This window comes from Oncorhynchus masou, chromosome 24, assembly GCF_036934945.1.
Source record: "Oncorhynchus masou masou isolate Uvic2021 chromosome 24, UVic_Omas_1.1, whole genome shotgun sequence".
NCBI classification, from domain to species: Eukaryota; Metazoa; Chordata; class Actinopteri; order Salmoniformes; family Salmonidae; genus Oncorhynchus; species Oncorhynchus masou.
The window spans coordinates 30,065,222-30,086,096 of NC_088235.1; the positions used below are offsets into that span (position 1 = coordinate 30,065,222).

Below are 20,875 nucleotides of genomic sequence, written 5' to 3' on the forward strand. Positions count from 1 at the left end.
AGAGAGTATAACTGTAGAAGTAACTGTTTGTGAAGAAAGTATAACTCTAGAAGTAACTGTTTGTGAAGAAAGTATAACTCTAGACATAACTGTTTGTGAAGAGAGTATAACTCTAGAAGTAACTGTTTGTGAAGAGAGTATAACTCTAGAAGTAACTGTTTGTGAAGAAAGTATAACTCTAGACGTAACTGTTTGTGAAGTGAGTATAACTCTAGACATAACGGTTTGTGAAGAGAGTATAACTCTAGAAGTAACTGTTTGTGAAGAGAGTATAACTCTAGAAGTAACTGTTTGTGAAGAAAGTATAACTCTAGAAGTAACTGTTTGTGAAGAAAGTATAACTCTAGACATAACTGTTTGTGAAGTGAGTATAACTCTAGACGTAACTGTTTGTGCATTTGGAGGTTATCAAAGTTATATCAGGTAATGGTAACTCTCTGCGATAGTACAGTGTATTAACTCTTTGTATACAGATTCTATCACTTTGTTTTAGGATAGGAGTGCTAATCTAGGAACACATAGACCGTGGGGAGCTGATCCTAGATCAGCACTCTGAGACTCTTTATGAAATACACGCTCTGGACTCCTGTGCTCCGCGGTTCTCTGTAATGAAAAGGCCTTGAGGTGTCTGCTCTCTGCTTCCACCAGCCTGATGAATAGTGACAGCCTGTATTTACAGTCCTAAAAGGTGCTGACACCACTGAACACACAGTACACCATCTGTCCTTAGAGAACTGAGAGAGAGACAGACAGAGAGAGACAGACAGAGAGAGACAGACAGAGAGAGACAGACAGAGAGAGACAGACAGAGAGAGACAAACAGAGAGAGACAGACAGAGAGAGACAGACAGAGAGAGACAGACAGAGAGAGACAGACAGAGAGAGACAGACAGAGAGAGACAGACAGAGAGAGACAGAGAGAGACAAACAGAGAGAGACAGACAGAGAGAGACAGACAGAGAGAGACAGACAGAGAGAGACAAACAGAGAGAGACAAACAGAGAGAGACAGACAGAGAGAGACAGACAGAGAGAGACAGACAGAGAGAGACAGACAGAGAGAGACAAACAGAGAGAGACAGACAGAGAGAGACAGACAGAGAGAGACAGACAGAGAGAGACAGACAGAGAGAGACAGACAGAGAGAGGCAGCGGTACCTATGGTAAGGGTCTTATTAAATCTGCGATGCGGAGAATGTGGACGGAATCCAGACAATAAAACGTAATTAAACAACATTCAAACATTTATTGAACTTAGTAGGGAATCAACTAAATGTATTGAACATGTATTAATTTGCCTAAGTTTATCATAAGACATGAATGCATCAGTGATTCGTATTTGCTGTGTGTGTGTGCAGCACTTTGTGTAGCCATTAGCGATGATGCTAATGAAAAGTCTTCTGGTAGATGGAAAGCTTTCCCAAAAACCTTCTCAATTAAATGTTAACTACGAAGTAGCCTATACTTATCTGGCAGAATAATGTCATGATTATTGGCATCAATCCAGCGGGTATTTGTTTTGCAAACTACCATCGCATGTGCACTACAAAAGCACCGCCAAACAACAGCCTCTTGCGAGGTGTGCACACCCAAAATAATGTTATCTCAGATTTTTTCCCAGACCTCAAAAGTGGTCTCCTGTTGTTGTGAAGATCTATAAAACAAATGAGATTTAGTAAAATCCTGAAAAAAATCTACAGAAACTCTTTACATATTTTTTAGGGCCCTTCTTTGGGCAACATGGCTTTTGGGTTGACGTCTGGAGAATGCATGTCTCTCTCTCTGTGAGTGAAGGCCTGTGGACATGTGTGTGCATGCATGGTTTTGTGTGTGTTATCTGTGTGTTTGTCTACACGCACCTTTGTATGTGTACGAGTGTGTGTCCTCCAGAGAGGGGCTTCCAAGTTGCGCAGCAGTCTAAAGCACGCCTCCAACTCAATCATCAAGTTTGCGGACGACACAACAGTGGTAGGCTTGATTACCAACAACGACGAGACGGCCTACAGGGAGGAGGTGAGGGCCCTCGGAGTGTGGTGTCAGGAAAATAACCTCACACTCAACGTCAACAAAACTAAGGAGATGATTGTGGACTTCAGGAAACAGCAGAAGGAACACCCCCCTATCCACATCGATGGAACAGTAGTGGAGAGAGTAGCAAGTTTTAAGTTCCTCGGCATACACATCACAGACAAACTGAATTGGTCCACTCACACAGACAGCATCGTGAAGAAGGCGCAGCAGCGCCTCTTCAACCTCAGGAGGCTGAAGAAATTCGGCTTGTCACCAAAAGCACTCACAAACTTCTACAGATGCACAATCGAGAGCATCCTGGCGGGCTGTATCACCGCCTGGTACGGCAACTGCTCCGCCCTCAACCGTAAGGCTCTCCAGAGGGTAGTGAGGTCTGCACAACGCATCATCGGGGGCAAACTACCTGCCCTCCAGGACACCTACACCACCCGATGTTACAGGAAGGCCATAAAGATCATCAAGGACATCTACCACCCGAGCCACTGCCTGTTCACCCCGCTATCATCCAGAAGGCGAGGTCAGTACAGGTGCATCAAAGCTGGGACCGAGAGACTGAAAAACAGCTTCTATCTCAAGGCCATCAGACTGTTAAACAGCCACCACTAACATTGAGTGGCTGCTGCCTACACACTGACACTGACTCAACTCCAGCCACTTTAATAATGGGAATTGATGGGAAATGATGTAAATATATCACTAGCCACTTTAAACAACGCTACCTTATATAATGTTACTTACCCTACATTATTCATCTCATATGCATACTTATATACTGTACTCTATATCATCGACTGCATCCTTATGTAATACATGTATCACTAGCCACTTTAACTATGCCACTTTGTTTACATACTCATCTCACATGTATATACTGTACTCGATAACATCTACTGTATCTTGCCTATGCTGCTCTGTACCATCACTCATTCATATATCCTTATGTACATATTCTTTATCCCCTTACACTGTGTATAAGACAGTAGATTAGGAATTGTTAGTTAGATTACTTGTTGGTTATTACTGCATTGTCGGAACTAGAAGCACAAGCATTTCGCTACACTCGCATTAACATCTGCTAACCATGTGTATGTGACAAATAAAATTTGATTTGATTTGATTTGCATCTCAGTGCTAGAGGTTGTCACTACAGACACCGTGGTTTGAATCCAGGCTGTATCAGAGCGTTCTAAGACACTGCATCTCAGTGCTAGAGGCATCACTACAGCCACCATGGTTTGAATCCAGGCTGTATCACAACGGTCTAAGGCACTGCATAACAGTGCTAGAGGCATCACTACAGACACCATGGTTTGAATCCAGGCTGTATCACAGCGGTCTAAGACACTGCATCTCAGTGCTAGAGGCATCACTACAGACACTGTGGCTTGAATCCAGGCTGTATCACAGCAATCTAAGACACTGCATCTCAGTGCTAGAGGTTTTCACTACAGACACCATGGTTTGAATCCAGGCTGTATCACAGCAGTCTAAGACATTGCATCTCAGTGCTCGAGGCGTTACTACAGACACCATGGTTTGAATCCAGGCTGTATCACAGCAATCTAAGACACTGCATCTCAGTGCTAGAGGTTTTCACTACAGACACCATGGTTTGAATCCAGGCTGTATCACAGCGGTCTAAGACACTGCATCTCAGTGCTAGAGGCATCACTACAGACACTGTGGCTTGAATCCAGGCTGTATCACAGCAATCTAAGACACTGCATCTCAGTGCTAGAGGTTTTCACTACAGCCACCATGGTTTGAATCCAGGCTGTATCACAACGGTCTAAGGCACTGCATAACAGTGCTAGAGGCATCACTACAGACACCATGGTTTGAATCCAGGCTGTATCACAGCAGTCTAAGACATTGCATCTCAGTGCTCGAGGCGTTACTACAGACACCATGGTTTGAATCCAGGCTGTATCAGAGCAGTCTAAGACACTGCATCTCAGTGCTCAAGGCGTTACTACAGACCCTGATTTGTTTTCAGGCTGCATCACAACGGGGCGTTATTGGGAGTCCCATAGGGAGGCGCACAATTGGCCCAGCATTGTCTGGGTTAGGGTTTGGCCGGAGTAGACCATCATTGTAAATAAGAATTTGTTCTTAACTGTCTTGCCTGGTTAAATAAAGGTTAAATAAAAATAAATAAGTCTGCAGCTTGGTTGAAGGATGATGGTCAGACTGTTAGAGGGTAACAAACCTTACTTTGGTATTAATCGACTGTATCTTCTTTGCCCATCTCTTTAGCTGGAGGTTAAGAGGAGGAATGTCTGAACAGAACATGAAGGATCAGAAATACACAGTGTAATTTATATCATTTCCCCATAGGCTTGTTAGTCACGTCAGCATAGCTTTCTGACCTAGCTACAGGCAGTGTGTTTTATAGGGTTCGTGTGGGATTTCTGTGTGTGTGAGAGTGTGTGTGTGTGTGTGTGTGTGTGTGTGTGTGTGTGTGTGTGTGTGTGTGTGTGTGTGTGTGTGTGTGTGTGTGTGTGTGTGTGTGTGTGTGTGTGTGTGTGTGTGTGTGTGTGTGTGTGTGTCAGAGTGGGATTTCTCCTGTCATGACTGATGATGAGCTTGGTTTAACTCCGATACACATTTTTCTGTGTTTCTCAGTGCGAGGTTAAGTCTGTATGACAAGTGTAGACAAGACAACACCGACCACAAACCCCGACCTTGGCCTGGCCTGGCTGTTTCTGCCAGCTGTGATATGACTGGGACGTTATAAAGCATTACGTTCGCAAACTGGGCTACAACTCTGCATTAGATTAGGCTGTCAACATTTGAAAATAATAAGCTGGAGATGGATTTGGATGTGAGTCCTAAATGGCAACCTATTCCCTATCTAATGTACTACTTTTGACCAAAACCATATGGACCCTGGTCAAAAGTAGGTCAAAAGCAATAGGGTGTAATTTGGTACACAATCATGGAGGTCTATTGGCATGCAAATACTGTAGTGACATTTGGAGCTCTGCTTGACAGAGATGAAGAGAAGAGAGAGAAGAGGCCCTGACTTGATCATCTGCTGGGGTAGTTAGTGTGTGTGTGTATGTGTGTCTGACTCTGTCTGTGGACCCTATTTTAACAAACCTAAGTAATTGTATATCTTACCGCTGGCAGATGCGCTATTGGTCCAGGGGTGTGTCAGAAATATTTTTGCTATTTTCACAGCAGGAATTATGAGTGCAATAGCTGGGTTTGAATGAATAAACAAGTTTATTGAGGGCTTGGCCACTCACTGGCATATCAACGCTTAATACAGCATGCCGCTGTCTCAGTATTGCCGCTATATCCAGTTCTGTAAGTTATTGACGGTCTTTGCATTGTCATCCACTCCAATTCGGCTGGAGACATGGAAAATTCTCATCCTAGTCCATTGTGGATTGATACTTCAGTTTATTAAATAGCATAGACTACAGTAACGAGCACATTTTCGTTTGGGTCAAAATTGGGGCTTAGGTGGTGGGTGTGGCCGGGGGTGTGGCAATGTGCTTGGTTGGGAGCCCCCGATCTTGGCGCTGTAGTGAAATTTGAGCTATTTCTTGGAATTAAAAAAAAATAATAATAATATATAGGTCCATTATATTTTCAACATACTTTATATCTGGTTTTAAAATCATTTTGTTTGGACTTACAGTGCATTTGGAAAGTATTCAGACCTCTTCCCTTTTTTCACATGTTGTTACATTACAGCTGTATTCTAAAACTGTTTTTTTTTTTTATTAAAAGCTCATCAATCTACAAACACAATTTAAAAATGACATTTGTACACAAGTATTCAGACTCGAAATTGAGATGTTTCTACGACTTGATTGGAGTCCACCTGTGGTCAATTCAATTGATTGGACATGATTTGGCACTCACCTGTCTATATAAGGTCCCAGAGTTGACAGTGCATGTCAGAGTAAAAACTAAGCAATGAGGTTGTATGTATTGTCCGTAGAGCTCCGAGACAGGATTGTGTCGAGGCACAGATCTGGGGAGGGTTCCAAAAAATCTCTGCAGCATTGAAGGTCCCCAAGAACACAGTGGCCTCCATCATTCTTAAATGGAAGAAGTTTGGATCCACCAAGACTCTTCCTAGAGCTGGCCGCCCGGCCAAACTGAGCAATTGGGGGAGATCAGGGAGGTCACCAAGAACCTGATGGTCACTCTGACAGAGCTACAGAGGTCCTCTGTGGAGATGGGAGAACCTTCCAGAAGGACAACCATCTCTGCAGCACTCCACAAATTAGGACTTTATGGTAGAGTGGCCAAATGGAAGCCACTCCTCAGTAAAAGGCACATGGCATTCCGCTTGGAGTTTGCCAAAAGGCACCTAAAGGACTCTCAAACCATGATAAACAAGATTCTCTTGTCTGATGAAACCAAGATTGAACTCTTTGGCCTTAATGCCAAGCATCACGTCTGGAGGAAACCTGGTACCACCCCTAGCATGGTGGTGGCAGCATCATGCTGTGGGGATGTTTTTCAGTGGCAGGGACCAGGAGACTAGTCTGGATCGACAGATGAACGGTGCAGTCAAGAGATATCCTTGATGAAAACCTGCTCCAGAGCATTCATGACCTCAGACTGGGGCAAAGATTCACCTTTCAACAGGGCAACGACCCTAAGCACACAGTCAAAACAATGCAGGAGTGGCTTGAGGACAAGTCACTGAATGTCCTTGAGTGGCCCAGCCAGATACCGGACTTGAATCAGGTCAAACGTCTCTGGAGAGACCTGAAAAAAGCTGTGCAGCGACGCTCCCTATCCAACATGGCAGTGCTTGAGAGGATCTGCAGAGAAGAATGGGAGAAACTCCCCAAATACAGGTGTGTCAAGCTTGTGGAGTCATACCCAAGGAGACTCTAGGCTGTAATCGCTGCCAAAGGTGCTTCAACAAAGTACTGAGTAAAGGGTTTGAATACTCATGTAAATGTGTTTTTTGTTTTTAATACATTTGCAAACATGTCTAAAAAACATTTTTTCATTTTGTCATGATGGGGTATTGTGTGTAGATTGATAAGGGCGGAAAAATAATTTATACATTTTAGAATAAGGCTATAACGTAAGAAAATGTGGAAAAATTCAAGGGGTCTGAATACTTTCTAAATGCACTGTAGGTGACCCCAAAAAATGCTTAGGTGGCCCGCCCAAGGATTGAAATGTCAGAAAATTCCCTGATGAGTAATAACAACAGCAACAAATAAATCTGTGCTTGCTCATTATGTTTGGAGTGTTGACAGTCAACATTGTTGTAATTGGGGTAGTGATTGCTTCCAACAAGAGCACAAATCATGTACATTTCTATACATCTTTGAAAAGCGAGTCGGCTTAATCGTTTTTTTTTTTTGTCTTAAAGGGGCAGTGTTGTAATTTGAGACAGTAGCTAATAGGCAGAGGTCAGCAACATAGTTTGTCTGATTCTCTGTAATAATGGAATGGGAATAATAGTGATTTATTTTTGTAAAGTGGTTTCATGCACCAAACACAACATTTTCAGTCACCTCCCTGTCTGAAGGACAAGTGAAGAAACAGGTTCATGTCAAGCCCTGCATGCTTTTTTCTAAAGTCTCATGGAATGTAGGCCTACATTGAACACCACACATTGGCTGCTACTGTTGGCAGCTATCTCCATGTTAAAATGTTATGGGATGCAGTTTCTCCATTGTTTTTGATGGTAAGGCTACATTATGATCAAATAGCAACAGTAGCCTACTTGACCACTGTCTGAAACTGTAACTTAAAGTGGGTACAACCTCAGTGTTCACAGTAAACGCACGCTGGAAGTTCAACAGAATTTTCACAAGGTTCAAGTTTGCGCTCAGCAGACCTGAAATTTGCTCCGTGCCCCAAAAAATGAGAGGGAACATTGGTCACCTGCATTATCTCTTGCTCTATGATAGGCATATGGATATGTAGCCTACATGGAGGGGTTTTATCCAGAATAATAACAGGCGCTGGCTATAATAATGTACAATACGTATATAAAGGGGATGTCCACTCACTGTTTTGCTGCTACCAAACTTAATCTTTTAATTAAGCTTTGGTGATTAAGATTTATTTCTAAGCCAAACCCTTTATCGATAGTTTTTACCTCGCCTGCTCGGCGAATATATTGGACAGGACAAAAAAACACAGCCTTCATTAAAAGGGAGGGGAGGCTGTGCTTGTTGTCTTTTTATTAAATGAAACTAAATGGGGATAAACATTAGTTGTTTATGTTTAGAATTAAGAGGTTTAGGGGCACAAAAAGCACATCTCTCTTGTTCCGTGCATATATGGGCACTGTATATGGGCTGTATAGGCTGCACTTCCACTGTCAATATGGGCTGTATAGGCTGCGATTCCACTGTCAATATGGGCTGTATAGGCTGCGCTTCCACTGTCAATATGGGCTGTATAGGCTGCGCTTCCACTGTCAATATGGGCTGTATAGGCTGCGCTTCCACTGTCAATATGGGCTGCATAGGCTGCGCTTCCACTGTCAATATGGGTTGTATAGGCTGCACTTCCACTGTCAATATGGGCTGTATAGGCTGCGATTCCACTGTCAATATGGGCTGTATAGGCTGCGCTTCCACTGTCAATATGGGCTGTATAGGCTGCGCTTCCACTGTCAATATGGGCTGTATAGGCTGCGCTTCCACTGTCAATATGGGCTGTATAGGCTGCGCTTCCACTGTCAAAATGGGCTGTATAGGCTGCGCTTCCACTGTCAATATGGGCTGTATAGGCTGCGCTTCCAAGGTCAATATGGGTTGTATAGGCTGCGCTTCCACTGTCAATATGGGTTGTATAGGCTGCGCTTCCACTGTCAATATGGGCTGTATAGTCTGCGCTTCCACTGTCAATATGGGCTGTATAGGCTGCGCTTCCACTGTCAATATGGGTTGTATAGGCTGCGCTTCCACTGTCAATATGGGCTGTATAGGCTGCGCTTCCACTGTCAATATGGGCTGTATAGGCTGCGCTTCCACTGTCAATATGGGCTGTAAAGGCTGCGCTTCCACTGTCAATATGGGTTGTATAGGCTGCGCTTCCACTGTCAATATGGGTTGTATAGGCTGCGCTTCCACTGTCAATATGGGCTGTATAGGCTGCGCTTCCACTGTCAATATGGGCTGCATAGGCTGCGCTTCCACTGTCAATATGGGTTGTATAGGCTGCGCTTCCACTGTCAATATGGGCTGTATAGGCTGCGCTTCCACTGTCAATATGGGCTGTATAGTCTGCGCTTCCACTGTCAATATGGGCTGTATAGGCTGCGCTTCCACTGTCAATATGGGCTGTATAGGCTGCGCTTCCACTGTCAATATGGGTTGTATAGGCTGCGCTTCCACTGTCAATATGGGTTGTATAGGCTGCGCTTCCACTGTCAAAAACCATGCCATGATTTAAATATCCCCACCATGGCTGCCTGAAATTGGCACTTTGACACATGTTTTTAAGGACACACCTCCGATATTGCCATCCCTCCCAACTCAGCGCAAGCGAACTCATATAAGACAGGTAAGTCACCGATCCTGGCGCTGGGCTGGAAAATAGCAGAGCTTTAACAGGCTGAAATTACCAACGAGTGTGTGTTTTACAAATCCGTTGGCTTAATGGCTGTCGAAAATAGAGAGTGTGTGTGTGTGTGTGTGTGTGTGTGTGTGTGTGTGTGTGTGTGTGTGTGTGTGTGTGTGTGTGTGTGTGTGTGTGTGTGTGTGTGTGTGTGTGTGTGTGTGTGTGTGTGTGTGTGTGTGTGTTAATGGATGTGCTAGTACTCTCTGGACCTTTAGGAATTACATAATTATTTTTTGGCAAGCATTGGACTTCCTGGGGAAATGGTGTCTGCGGAGAGGGTCGATTAAGTTCTGAATGGGCTAGAGTGTATGTGTGTGTGTGTTTGTATGGTGTGTGTTTGTGTTTGTTAGTGTGAGTGCGTGCTTGTGTGTGTGTTGATCTCATAAAGGGAACAATGTGGGCAATGAAAGAGATGTATGGACCTCTTACCAGATCATTTCAACCACTTAATGGTCCGACATGAATTAATGGTGGCCATGGAGGAGAGTCAGTTAGATATAGATATTATCATGACGTTATTGTGTCCTTCACCAAGTAATGGAACTACGAACATGTTCATCTGAATTCTCTTGCTTTTGTTTGGGATTTAAACTGATTCTACTTAATTGAATAGTTATTTTTGGATATACAGTTAAACAGCAAGTCTCTATCCTCTGAGTGTGCAAAACATTAAGAACACCCACTCTTCCCTTGACATAGACTGACCAGGTGAATCCAGTTGAAGTCTATGATTCCTTTTTGATGTCACTTTATATATCCACTCCAATCAGTGTAGATGAAGGGGAGGAGACGGGTTAAAGAAGGATTTTTGAGACATGGATTGTGTATGTGTGCCATTCAGATAGTGAATGGGCAAGACGTTTATTTTTATAAATGTTTTATTTAACGCGGCCAATTGTGCGCCTCCCTATGGGACTCCCAATCACGGCCAGTTGTGATACAGCCTGGAATGGGCTATAGTGGTGTGCCAGGCGCACCGGTTTGTGTCAAGAACGACACCGCTGCTCCGTTTTTCACACTCAACAGTTTCCTGTGTGTTTCAAGAATGGTCCACCACCCACAGTGGGAAGCATTGGAGTCAACATGAGCCAGCATCCCTGTGGAACACTTTCAACACCTTGTAGAGTCCATGTCCTGATGAATTCAGGCTGTTCTGCTGCTGTGGCCTAAATGGTACCTGTTAATTTGTATTAATGTCAAGTGATTTATAGGCGATGGATGTGCGTGCGTGCGTACATGCACTCTCTGAATTAGATTCATTAAGAAGAGGGAGGAGCTGGTTAGAATTTAGGGCCCTGCCCTTTTCAGGTCACTGACTAATGTTAGGGAGGCCCTGTCACTTGCCTGGGGAGACAGGGAGGGACCAGCAGCTCTGGCTTTTGACCGTGGGAGATGATATTGGGGCCTCGAGAGAAGGCCCTGGGACTGGGGAGAGGCAGAGGGTCCGGGGACTGACTGTGGAGACAGACGGTGTTGGGGAAAGAGAGGGTTAGCCCTGACCCTGGGTTGTCAGGGAGAGAGGGTCCTATCCCTAGGGAGGGAGGGAGGGCCGTAGCCCCTGACTGGGGAGACTGAGAGGGGTGTTGTCCTCACCAGTCCTAGTCCAGACACGACCTCTATGTCCCTGAGTTGGGTCCCTCTCCATCTCCCCAGGGTGAGGACCCTCTCTCTTCCCCGATCATCCTCTCTATCCCCAACACCCCGCTTGGTGTCCCTAGAGGAACTGTGGAGCAGGGCAGAGACTGAGTGGTCCTGGACAGAAACTCTATAGATACCGTAAACACATCACTAATGGAGCGGAGAGGACAACACAACACCCATATAGCCATACATATCACTGATGGAGCAGAGAGGACAACACATCACCCATATAGCCATACATATCACTGATGTAGCAGAGAGGACAACACAACACCCATATAGCCATACATATCACTAATGTAGTGGAGAGGGCAACACAACACCCATATAGCCATACATATCACTGATGGAGCAGAGAGGACAACACAACACCCATATAGCCATACATATCACTGATGTAGCGGAGAGGACAACACAACACCCATATAGCCATACATATCACTGATGTAGCAGAGAGGACAACACAACACCCATATAGCCATACATATCACTGATGGAGCAGAGAGGACAACACAACACCCATATAGCCATACATATCACTGATGTAGCAGAGAGGACAACACAACACCCATATAGCCATACATATCACTGATGTAGCAGAGAGGACAACACAACACCCATATAGCCATACATATCACTGATGTAGCAGAGAGGACAACACAACACCCATATAGCCATACATATCACTGATGGAGCAGAGAGGACAACACAACACCCATATAGCCATACATATCACTGATGTAGCGGAGAGGACAACACAACACCCATATAGCCATACATATCACTGATGGAGCAGAGAGGACAACACAACACCCATATAGCCATACATATCACTAATGTAGTGGAGAGGGCAACACAACACCCATATAGCCATACATATCACTGATGGAGCAGAGAGGACAACACAACACCCATATAGCCATACATATCACTGATGTAGCAGAGAGGACAACACAACACCCATATAGCCATACATATCACTGATGTAGCAGAGAGGACAACACAACACCCATATAGCCATACATATCACTGATGTAGCAGAGAGGACAACACAACACCCATATAGCCATACATATCACTGATGGAGCAGAGAGGACAACACATCACCCATATAGCCATACATATCACTGATGGAGCGGAGAGGACAACACAACACCCATATAGCCATACATATCACTGATGGAGCAGAGAGGACAACACAACACCCATATAGCCATACATATCACTGATGGAGCAGAGAGGACAACACAACACCCATATAGCCATACATATAACTGATGGAGCGGAGAGGACAACACAACACCCATATAGCCATACATATCACTGATGTAGCGGAGAGGACAACACAACACCCATATAGCCATACATATCACTGATGGAGCAGAGAGGACAACACAACACCCATATAGCCATACATATCACTGATGTAGCGGAGAGGACAACACAACACCCATATAGCCATACATATCACTGATGTAGCGGAGAGGACAACACAACACCCATATAGCCATACATATCACTGATGTAGCGGAGAGGACAACACAACACCCATATAGCCATACATATCACTGATGGAGCAGAGAGGACAACACATCACCCATATAGCCATACATATCACTGATGTAGCGGAGAGGACAACACAACACCCATATAGCCATACATATCACTGATGGAGCAGAGAGGACAACACATCACCCATATAGCCATACATATCACTGATGTAGCGGAGAGGACAACACAACACCCATATAGCCATACATATCACTGATGTAGCGGAGAGGACAACACAACACACATATAGCCATACATATCACTGATGTAGCGGAGAGGACAACACAACACCCATATAGCCATACATATCACTGATGTAGCAGAGAGGACAACACAACACCCATATAGCCATACATATCACTGATGTAGCAGAGAGGACAACACAACACCCATATAGCCATACATATCACTGATGTAGCGGAGAGGACAACACAACACACATATAGCCATACATATCACTGATGTAGCGGAGAGGACAACACAACACCCATATAGCCATACATATCACTGATGGAGCAGAGAGGACAACACATCACCCATATAGCCATACATATCACTGATGTAGCGGAGAGGACAACACAACACCCATATAGCCATACATATCACTGATGGAGCAGAGAGGACAACACATCACCCATATAGCCATACATATCACTGATGTAGCGGAGAGGACAACACAACACCCCCATATAGCCATACATATCACTGATGTAGCGGAGAGGACAACACAACACACATATAGCCATACATATCACTGATGTAGCGGAGAGGACAACACAACACCCATATAGCCATACATATCACTGATGTAGCAGAGAGGACAACACAACACCCATATAGCCATACATATCACTGATGTAGCAGAGAGGACAACACAACACCCATATAGCCATACATATCACTGATGTAGCGGAGAGGACAACACAACACACATATAGCCATACATATCACTGATGTAGCGGAGAGGACAACACAACACCCATATAGCCATACATATCACTGATGTAGCAGAGAGGACAACACAACACCCATATAGCCATACATATCACTGATGGAGCGGAGAGGACAACACAACACCCATATAGCCATACATATCACTGATGTAGCGGAGAGGACAACACAACACCCATATAGCCATACATATCACTGATGGAGCGGAGAGGACAACACAACACCCATATAGCCATACATATCACTGATGTAGCGGAGAGGACAACACAACACCCATATAGCCATACATATCACTGATGTAGCGGAGAGGACAACACAACACTCATATAGCCATACATATCACTGATGTAGCGGAGAGGACAACACAACACCCATATAGCCATACATATCACTGATGGAGCAGAGAGGGTACCACAACACCCATATAGCCATACATATCACTGATGGAGCAGAGAGGGTAACACAACACCCATATAGCCATACATATCACTGATGGAGCAGAGAGGACAACACAACACCCATATAGCCATACATATCACTGATGGAGCAGAGAGGACAACACAACACCCATATAGCCATACATATCAGTCATACTGAATGATCTATCACTCTCTGGCCTATGGCCATCATATTTCTAATTTTTTACTCCTCCTTTTGTACTCTCGGAATAATACTTTTTCGACAGAAGCCATGTTTGGATCAGAGAACAGGATTTTAGTGGGAAATTAAAGAATAAGCATGGATGTAATTTGAGGTCCTGGCTTTCAAGCGAAGACACGATTGATGCTGTGGTTTTTCTTGTTAAGATGGTGTTGGTCTCTAAACTCAAAACATCCTGCCTTTTATGACCTGCTGCTGTCGATTAATGATGGTGTTTGTCTCCTCTCAACCATTCAGTATTCGTTGTACCCTAGCAGATGGAGAGACACCAACAGGTTAGGTGAGAGGTGATGCCTTGGAGGACACACACACTAGGGTTGACTATTTTCCTAATATTTTACAAATGTTCCATCCCGAGAATAAATCACTTTTCTCCCGGTTAACCCGGTATTTCCTGTCCAAGTTGGAAGTGACATTCTAAAGCATATAAATGTCTGGATTTGATTAAAGCTTCGATTGGCCTTGAAAATGCAAGCTGGATGCTACCTAATTCAAGCTGGATGCTACCTAATTCAAGCTGGATGCTACCTGAGGCTGATGAGGCAAATATTAAAGGCATTTTATAAACCCAAGCACAAAAAAGACCAAGTGATTGTGCCGTTATCCAATACATTGCCTATGATATATAGGCTACCGCACATTACTCAGGACAGAAAAACAGAACAACCCATAGCTGTAGCTATGCTCTCTTGGGTAAATAAATGAAACGAGCTCCAGTATTCTTTTTGATTGTGAACTGTATTACTGTACTGTATTGTAATATACTGTATTATAAGGACTGGAATTGTGCACATTGTTCAAACCATGAAGCTGGGAGAGAACATGTGATGCTGTTGCAGGACATTATAGGTTAATAAATTATAGGCAAGTGAATTTATAAATTATAAGCTTTATAGGCTAGTTAATTTATCAATTATAAGCTTTATAGGGTAGTGCATTTATCAATTATAAGCTTTATAGGCTAGTCAATTTATCAATTATAGGCTAGTGAATTTATCAGTTATAGGCTAGTGAATTTATAAATTATAGGCTCGTGAATTTATAAATTATAGGCTCGTGAATTTATAAATTATAGGCTAGTGAATTTATAAATTATAGGCTAGTGAATTTATAAATTATAGGCTCGTGAATTTATAAATTATAGGCTAGTGAATTTATAAATTATAGGCTCGTGAATTTATAAATTATAGGCTAGTGAATTTATAAATTATAGGCTCGTGAATTTATAAATTATAGGCTCGTGAATTTATAAATTATAGGCTAGTGAATTTATAAATTATAGGCTCGTGAATCTATAAATTATAGGCTAGTGAATCTATAAATTATAGGCTAGTGAATTTATAAATTATAGGCTAGTGAATTTATAAATTATAGGCTAGTGAATTTATAAATTATAGGCTAGTGAATTTATAAATTATAGGCTAGTGAATCTATAAATTATAGGCTAGTGAATTTATAAATTATAGGCTAGTGAATTTATAAATTATAGGCTCGTGAATTTATAAATTATAGGCTAGTGAATCTATAAATTATAGGCTAGTGAATTTATAAATTATAGGCTAGTGAATTTATAAATTATAGGCTAGTGAATTTATAAATTATAGGCTAGTGAATCTATAAATTATAGGCTAGTGAATGTATCAATTATAGGCTAGTGAATTTATAAATTATAGGCTAGTGAATTTATAAATTATAGGCTAGTGAATTTATAAATTATAGGCTAGTGAATTTGATTTACATTTTGAAATAAGCCTATAATAGGGACTATTTTGATATGTGGATAATTTGTAGGCTGACGCATATATACTGTACCTTTCATCATATTTCCCTTGTGTTGTGCGACGTGCATATTACCCTCCCTCCTTCTTCTCTCTATTGTTGCTTCATTCATTCCTTGCTTTCAACAGATAAATGAAATACGTTTCGTTGTCCTTATCTTCATCATCGTAATGACATGCTTGAATAATACAGGACTAGAATAAGATGCACATGGCTTTCACTTCTCTTCAAGAAGATTGACTGGGTTATGGGTCTGAATAAATAACTGCTATAGCCTACCGCCATCGCACGTTCTCTGTTCTTACAAACTCCATGTGAGTTCTATTGGCTGCTGTCTTTTGGTGTTGCTCGCAGTGTCCGAAATTAACTTCATGGCTCACCTGCCAAGGGGACCGGTAGATGAAAAAATCCACCAGCCATGCATATTTTTTTACAGTTCAAAATAATAAATTGCCTTTTTGTGTCACATATACATTCATTTCACTGCATTTCATTGAGATAATAAGGTATTATGTTGAATAGACGCTTAAAGAAGAGGCCAGAGCAAAATTTTAAAAACAAAGTTCATTTAATATAATGGTTAATCAAATCAAATCAAGTTTATTTGTAGAGCACATTTAAAAACAACTGTAGTTGACCAAACGTGCTGTACAGAGTGCAAAAATGCCAAACAGTCGGCACACAATGAAATAAACAAAACATATCAGATACAATGTAGGAATCCTTGTGAGTAAATATTAGCTAGGTTGCCACTTGTTCTCCTATTAAAATTAAACTTCAGTTCATGAAAATAAATAGCTAGCCAGCTACTTAACCCTACGGCGCCGACAGAGATGGCTGCCTCGCTTTGCTTTCCTAGGAAACTATGCAGTATTTTGTTTTTTTACCAGGTATTTCTTACATTGGTACCCCAGGTAATCTTAGGTTTCATTACATACAGTCGGGAGAAACTACTGAATATAAGAGTAACGTTAATTCACCATCATTACGACCAGGAATATGACTTTCCCAAAGCGGATCCTGTGTTTTGCCTTCCACCCAGGACAATGGATCGGATCCCAGCCGGCGAACCTAAACAACATCGCCGTAAAAGGGGCAAACGAAGCGGTCTTCTGGTCAGGCTCCGGAGACGGGCACATCACGCACCACTCCCTAGCATACTACTCGCCAATGTCCAGTCTCTTGACAACAAGGTTGATGAAATCCGAGCAAGGGTAGCATTCCAGAGAGACATCAGAGACTGTAACGTTCTTTGCTTCACGGAAACATGGCTCACTCGAGAGACGCTATCGGAGTCGGTGCAGCCAGCTGGTTTCTTCACGCATCGCGCCGACAGAAACAAGCATCTTTCTGGTAAGAAGATGGGCGGGGGATGGTGTGATCATAACAAAATACAGGAACTCAAGTCCTTCTGTTCACCTGACTTAGAATTCCTCACAATCAATTGTCGACCGCATTATCTACCAAGGGAATTCTCTTCGATTATAATCACAGCCGTATATATATTCCCCCCCCCAAGCAGACACATCGATGGCTCTGAACAAACTTTATCTGACTCTATGTAAACTGAAAACCACATATCCTGAGGCTGCATTCATTGTAGCTGTGGATTTTAACAAGGCTAATATGAAAACAAGACTCCCTCAATTCTATCAGCATATCGATTGCGCAACCAGGGCTGGTAAAACCCTGGATCATTGTTATTCTAACTTCCGTGATGCATATAAGGCCCTCCCCTGCCCTCCTTTCGGAAAAGCTGACCACGAATCCATTTTGTTGCTTCCAGCCTACAGAAAGAGACTAAAACCAGAAGCTCCCACGCTCAGGTCTGTTCAACGCTGGTCCGACCAATTTGATTCCACGCTTCAAAACTGCTTCAATCACGTGGATTGGGATATGTTCCGCATTGCGTCCAACAACAACATTGACGAATATGCTGATTTGGTGAGGGAGTTCATTAGAAAGTGCATCGGCGATGTTATACCCACAGCAACAATTAAAACATTCCCAAACCAGAAACCGTGGATTGATGGCAGCATTCACGCAAAACTGAAAGCGCGAACCACTGCTTTTAACCAGCAACACAACGATAAACAGCCACCAAATCGAAGCAGCGTTAGCCATGCAGAGCAAGGGAAACAACCACCCCAAGGCTCAGAGCGAGTGAAGTTTGGAACGCTATTAGCGCGTGCTAACTAGCCAGCCATTTCACTTCGGTCACACCAGCCTCATCTCGGAGTTGATAGGTTTGTTGTTGTTTCTCTCCACCTCTGCAATATGGTGAATCAACTCTTTGGCCTGCTTCTCATTTCTATATGTTAACTGACCCACAGCGATTTCTTTTTTTCTCTCATCCAAACTGCAAAAATCAAACATCAAATGAATTCAATAATAATGAAATAGACAATCATGTTATCCAATATAGCTGGCAGTTGATTGTGCTAAATTAGCCTTCTACCCTTTGTTTACTTAAGGATCAACATTATAAGGTTGGTAAAGTCAATTGTGTCACAATGCTTTAAAATGTAAACAGCATCTGGAGACAGACATTAAATTAGAATGTTACAGAGCCATAGGAAAGCATGGAGATCCATGTCAGCATCAGTAGGCCTATCATTTAATGGTATTTATACACTATTTTCAAGTGAACTTAAGCTTATCAAGAGTTGAGAAATAATCTACAATACTGGACCACGTCTGCTAAATAGACTTGAAAAAACTAGCTACAAAAGTACTAGTCTAGCTACAAGAGTACTAGTCTAGCTACAAGAGTACTAGTCTAGCTACAAAAGTACTAGTCTAGCTACAAAAGTACTAGTCTAGCTACAAGAGTACTAGTCTAGCTACAAGAGTACTAGTCTAGCTACAAAAGTACTAGTCTAGCTACAAGAGTACTAGTCTAGCTACAAGAGTACTAGTCTAGCTACAAAAGTACTAGTCTAGCTACAAGAGTACTAGTCTAGCTACAAGAGTACTAGTCTAGCTACAAAAGTACTAGTCTAGCTACAAGAGTACTAGTCTAGCTACAAAAGTACTAGTCTAGCTACAAGAGTACTAGTCTAGCTACAAGAGTACTAGTCTAGCTACAAAAGTACTAGTCTAGCTACAAAAGTACTAGTCTAGCTACAAAAGTACTAGTCTAGCTACAAGAGTACTAGTCTAGCTACAAGAGTACTAGTCTAGCTACAAGAGTAACAACATTTTCACTTACTAGCCACTCCAAGTCAGAAAGTGAACTCGCCTTGCCAATGGCATGTACAGTCGTGAACAGTATCTTCTTCTTCGTGCTGGTCTGCTCTGACATTGCCAGTAGCTCGTCACAGAGGGTGTCAAGAGGAGAGGCTCTGATTGAGCTGGGTGTCACAGACACACAGGCAATGTTACGCTTGCTGTGTTCATGGTCACGAATGTTCATCATTTTATTTCCGATGACAAATGAGTTGTTTCTGCTTTTATCTTTAGCATACTGGCGGCACACATGTAACCATTATTTAACTAGGCAAGAAGACAGAACAACTCATAACCACAGCCTCAGTATCATACTGTAGCCTCTTGACACTTCTTTGTCTCCTAACTTCCATTTCTCACAAAACTTCATTTTTTTAATGTGATTCGTCCTCCTTTTCGTGTATGGGTTTTCATTTCAAAGGTTGGCTTATCAGGTAAATGTCGCCACATAACAGCGATTTAATGAACGGTAGCTAGCAGCAGACCCATGGCAAGTGAGTGATGTCGAGTAGCTGATGTCCCGTACGGTAAACAGTGCCGTGAAACGAGGAGAACTGGAGACGGTCTGTGGCTGATAAACATGAGTCATTTCCTCTGAGCCATCATGCCAGATATGTTATTACATGACTATTTTGGTACAAACATTTACCCGTCAGTGTGGCGGATAACCTTTTGAGATTTACTCGCCAAATGGAAAATATACCTGCATTTGGCTCTTGACGGGTGTTCATTTTGGAACTCTGGTTGCACAGTATACCGGTACCACAGTAATATCACTGTATGTCATGATTCATATACTGACATTTTAGAATACCGTAGTACCGTTTCTTATGATACTACTGAGTTTTTCAGCCCTACCGGTCTAAAGAACCTGCTGGCGCCTCTTATAAAAGGTTTATAAAGTCAGTTTTGTTTATAAATTCAATCTAATTTAATCAACAGCCTCTAGTCTCTTGTATGAGCAGGTCCAATAATATCCACTTCACTTTCATGCACATATCACATGGCAGCTGTAGTCAGCCAGCCTCATCCCCTACCAGCCCCCACTCACCTGCTTCTCTCCATCTGCTCTTCATGCACATATCACATGGCAGCTGTAGTCAGCCAGCCTCATCCCCTACCAGCCCCCACTCACCTGCTTCTCTCCATCCGCTCTTCATGCACATATCACATGGCAGCTGTAATCAGCCAGCCTCATCCCCTACCAGCCCCCACTCACCTGCTTCTCTCCATCTGCTCTTCATGCACATATCACATGGCAGCTGTAATCAGCCAGCCTCATCCCCTACCAGCCCCCACTCACCTGCTTCTCTCCATCTGCTCTTCATGCACATATCACATGGCAGCTGTAATCAGCCAGCCTCATCCCCTACCAGCCCCCACTCACCTGCTTCTCTCCATCCACTATTCATGCACATATCACATGGCAGCTGTAATCAGCCAGCCTCATCCCCTACCAGCCCCCACTCACC

The 20,875-nt window shown here is 42.9% G+C and overlaps 1 protein-coding gene across 3 annotated transcripts in view; it reads left to right on the top strand.

Annotated features, from left to right (window-relative positions):
- Positions 1–20,875, top strand: part of macrod2 (mono-ADP ribosylhydrolase 2) — a 1,245,161-nt gene that overhangs the window by 165,944 nt on the left and 1,058,342 nt on the right. The window lies entirely within an intron of this gene.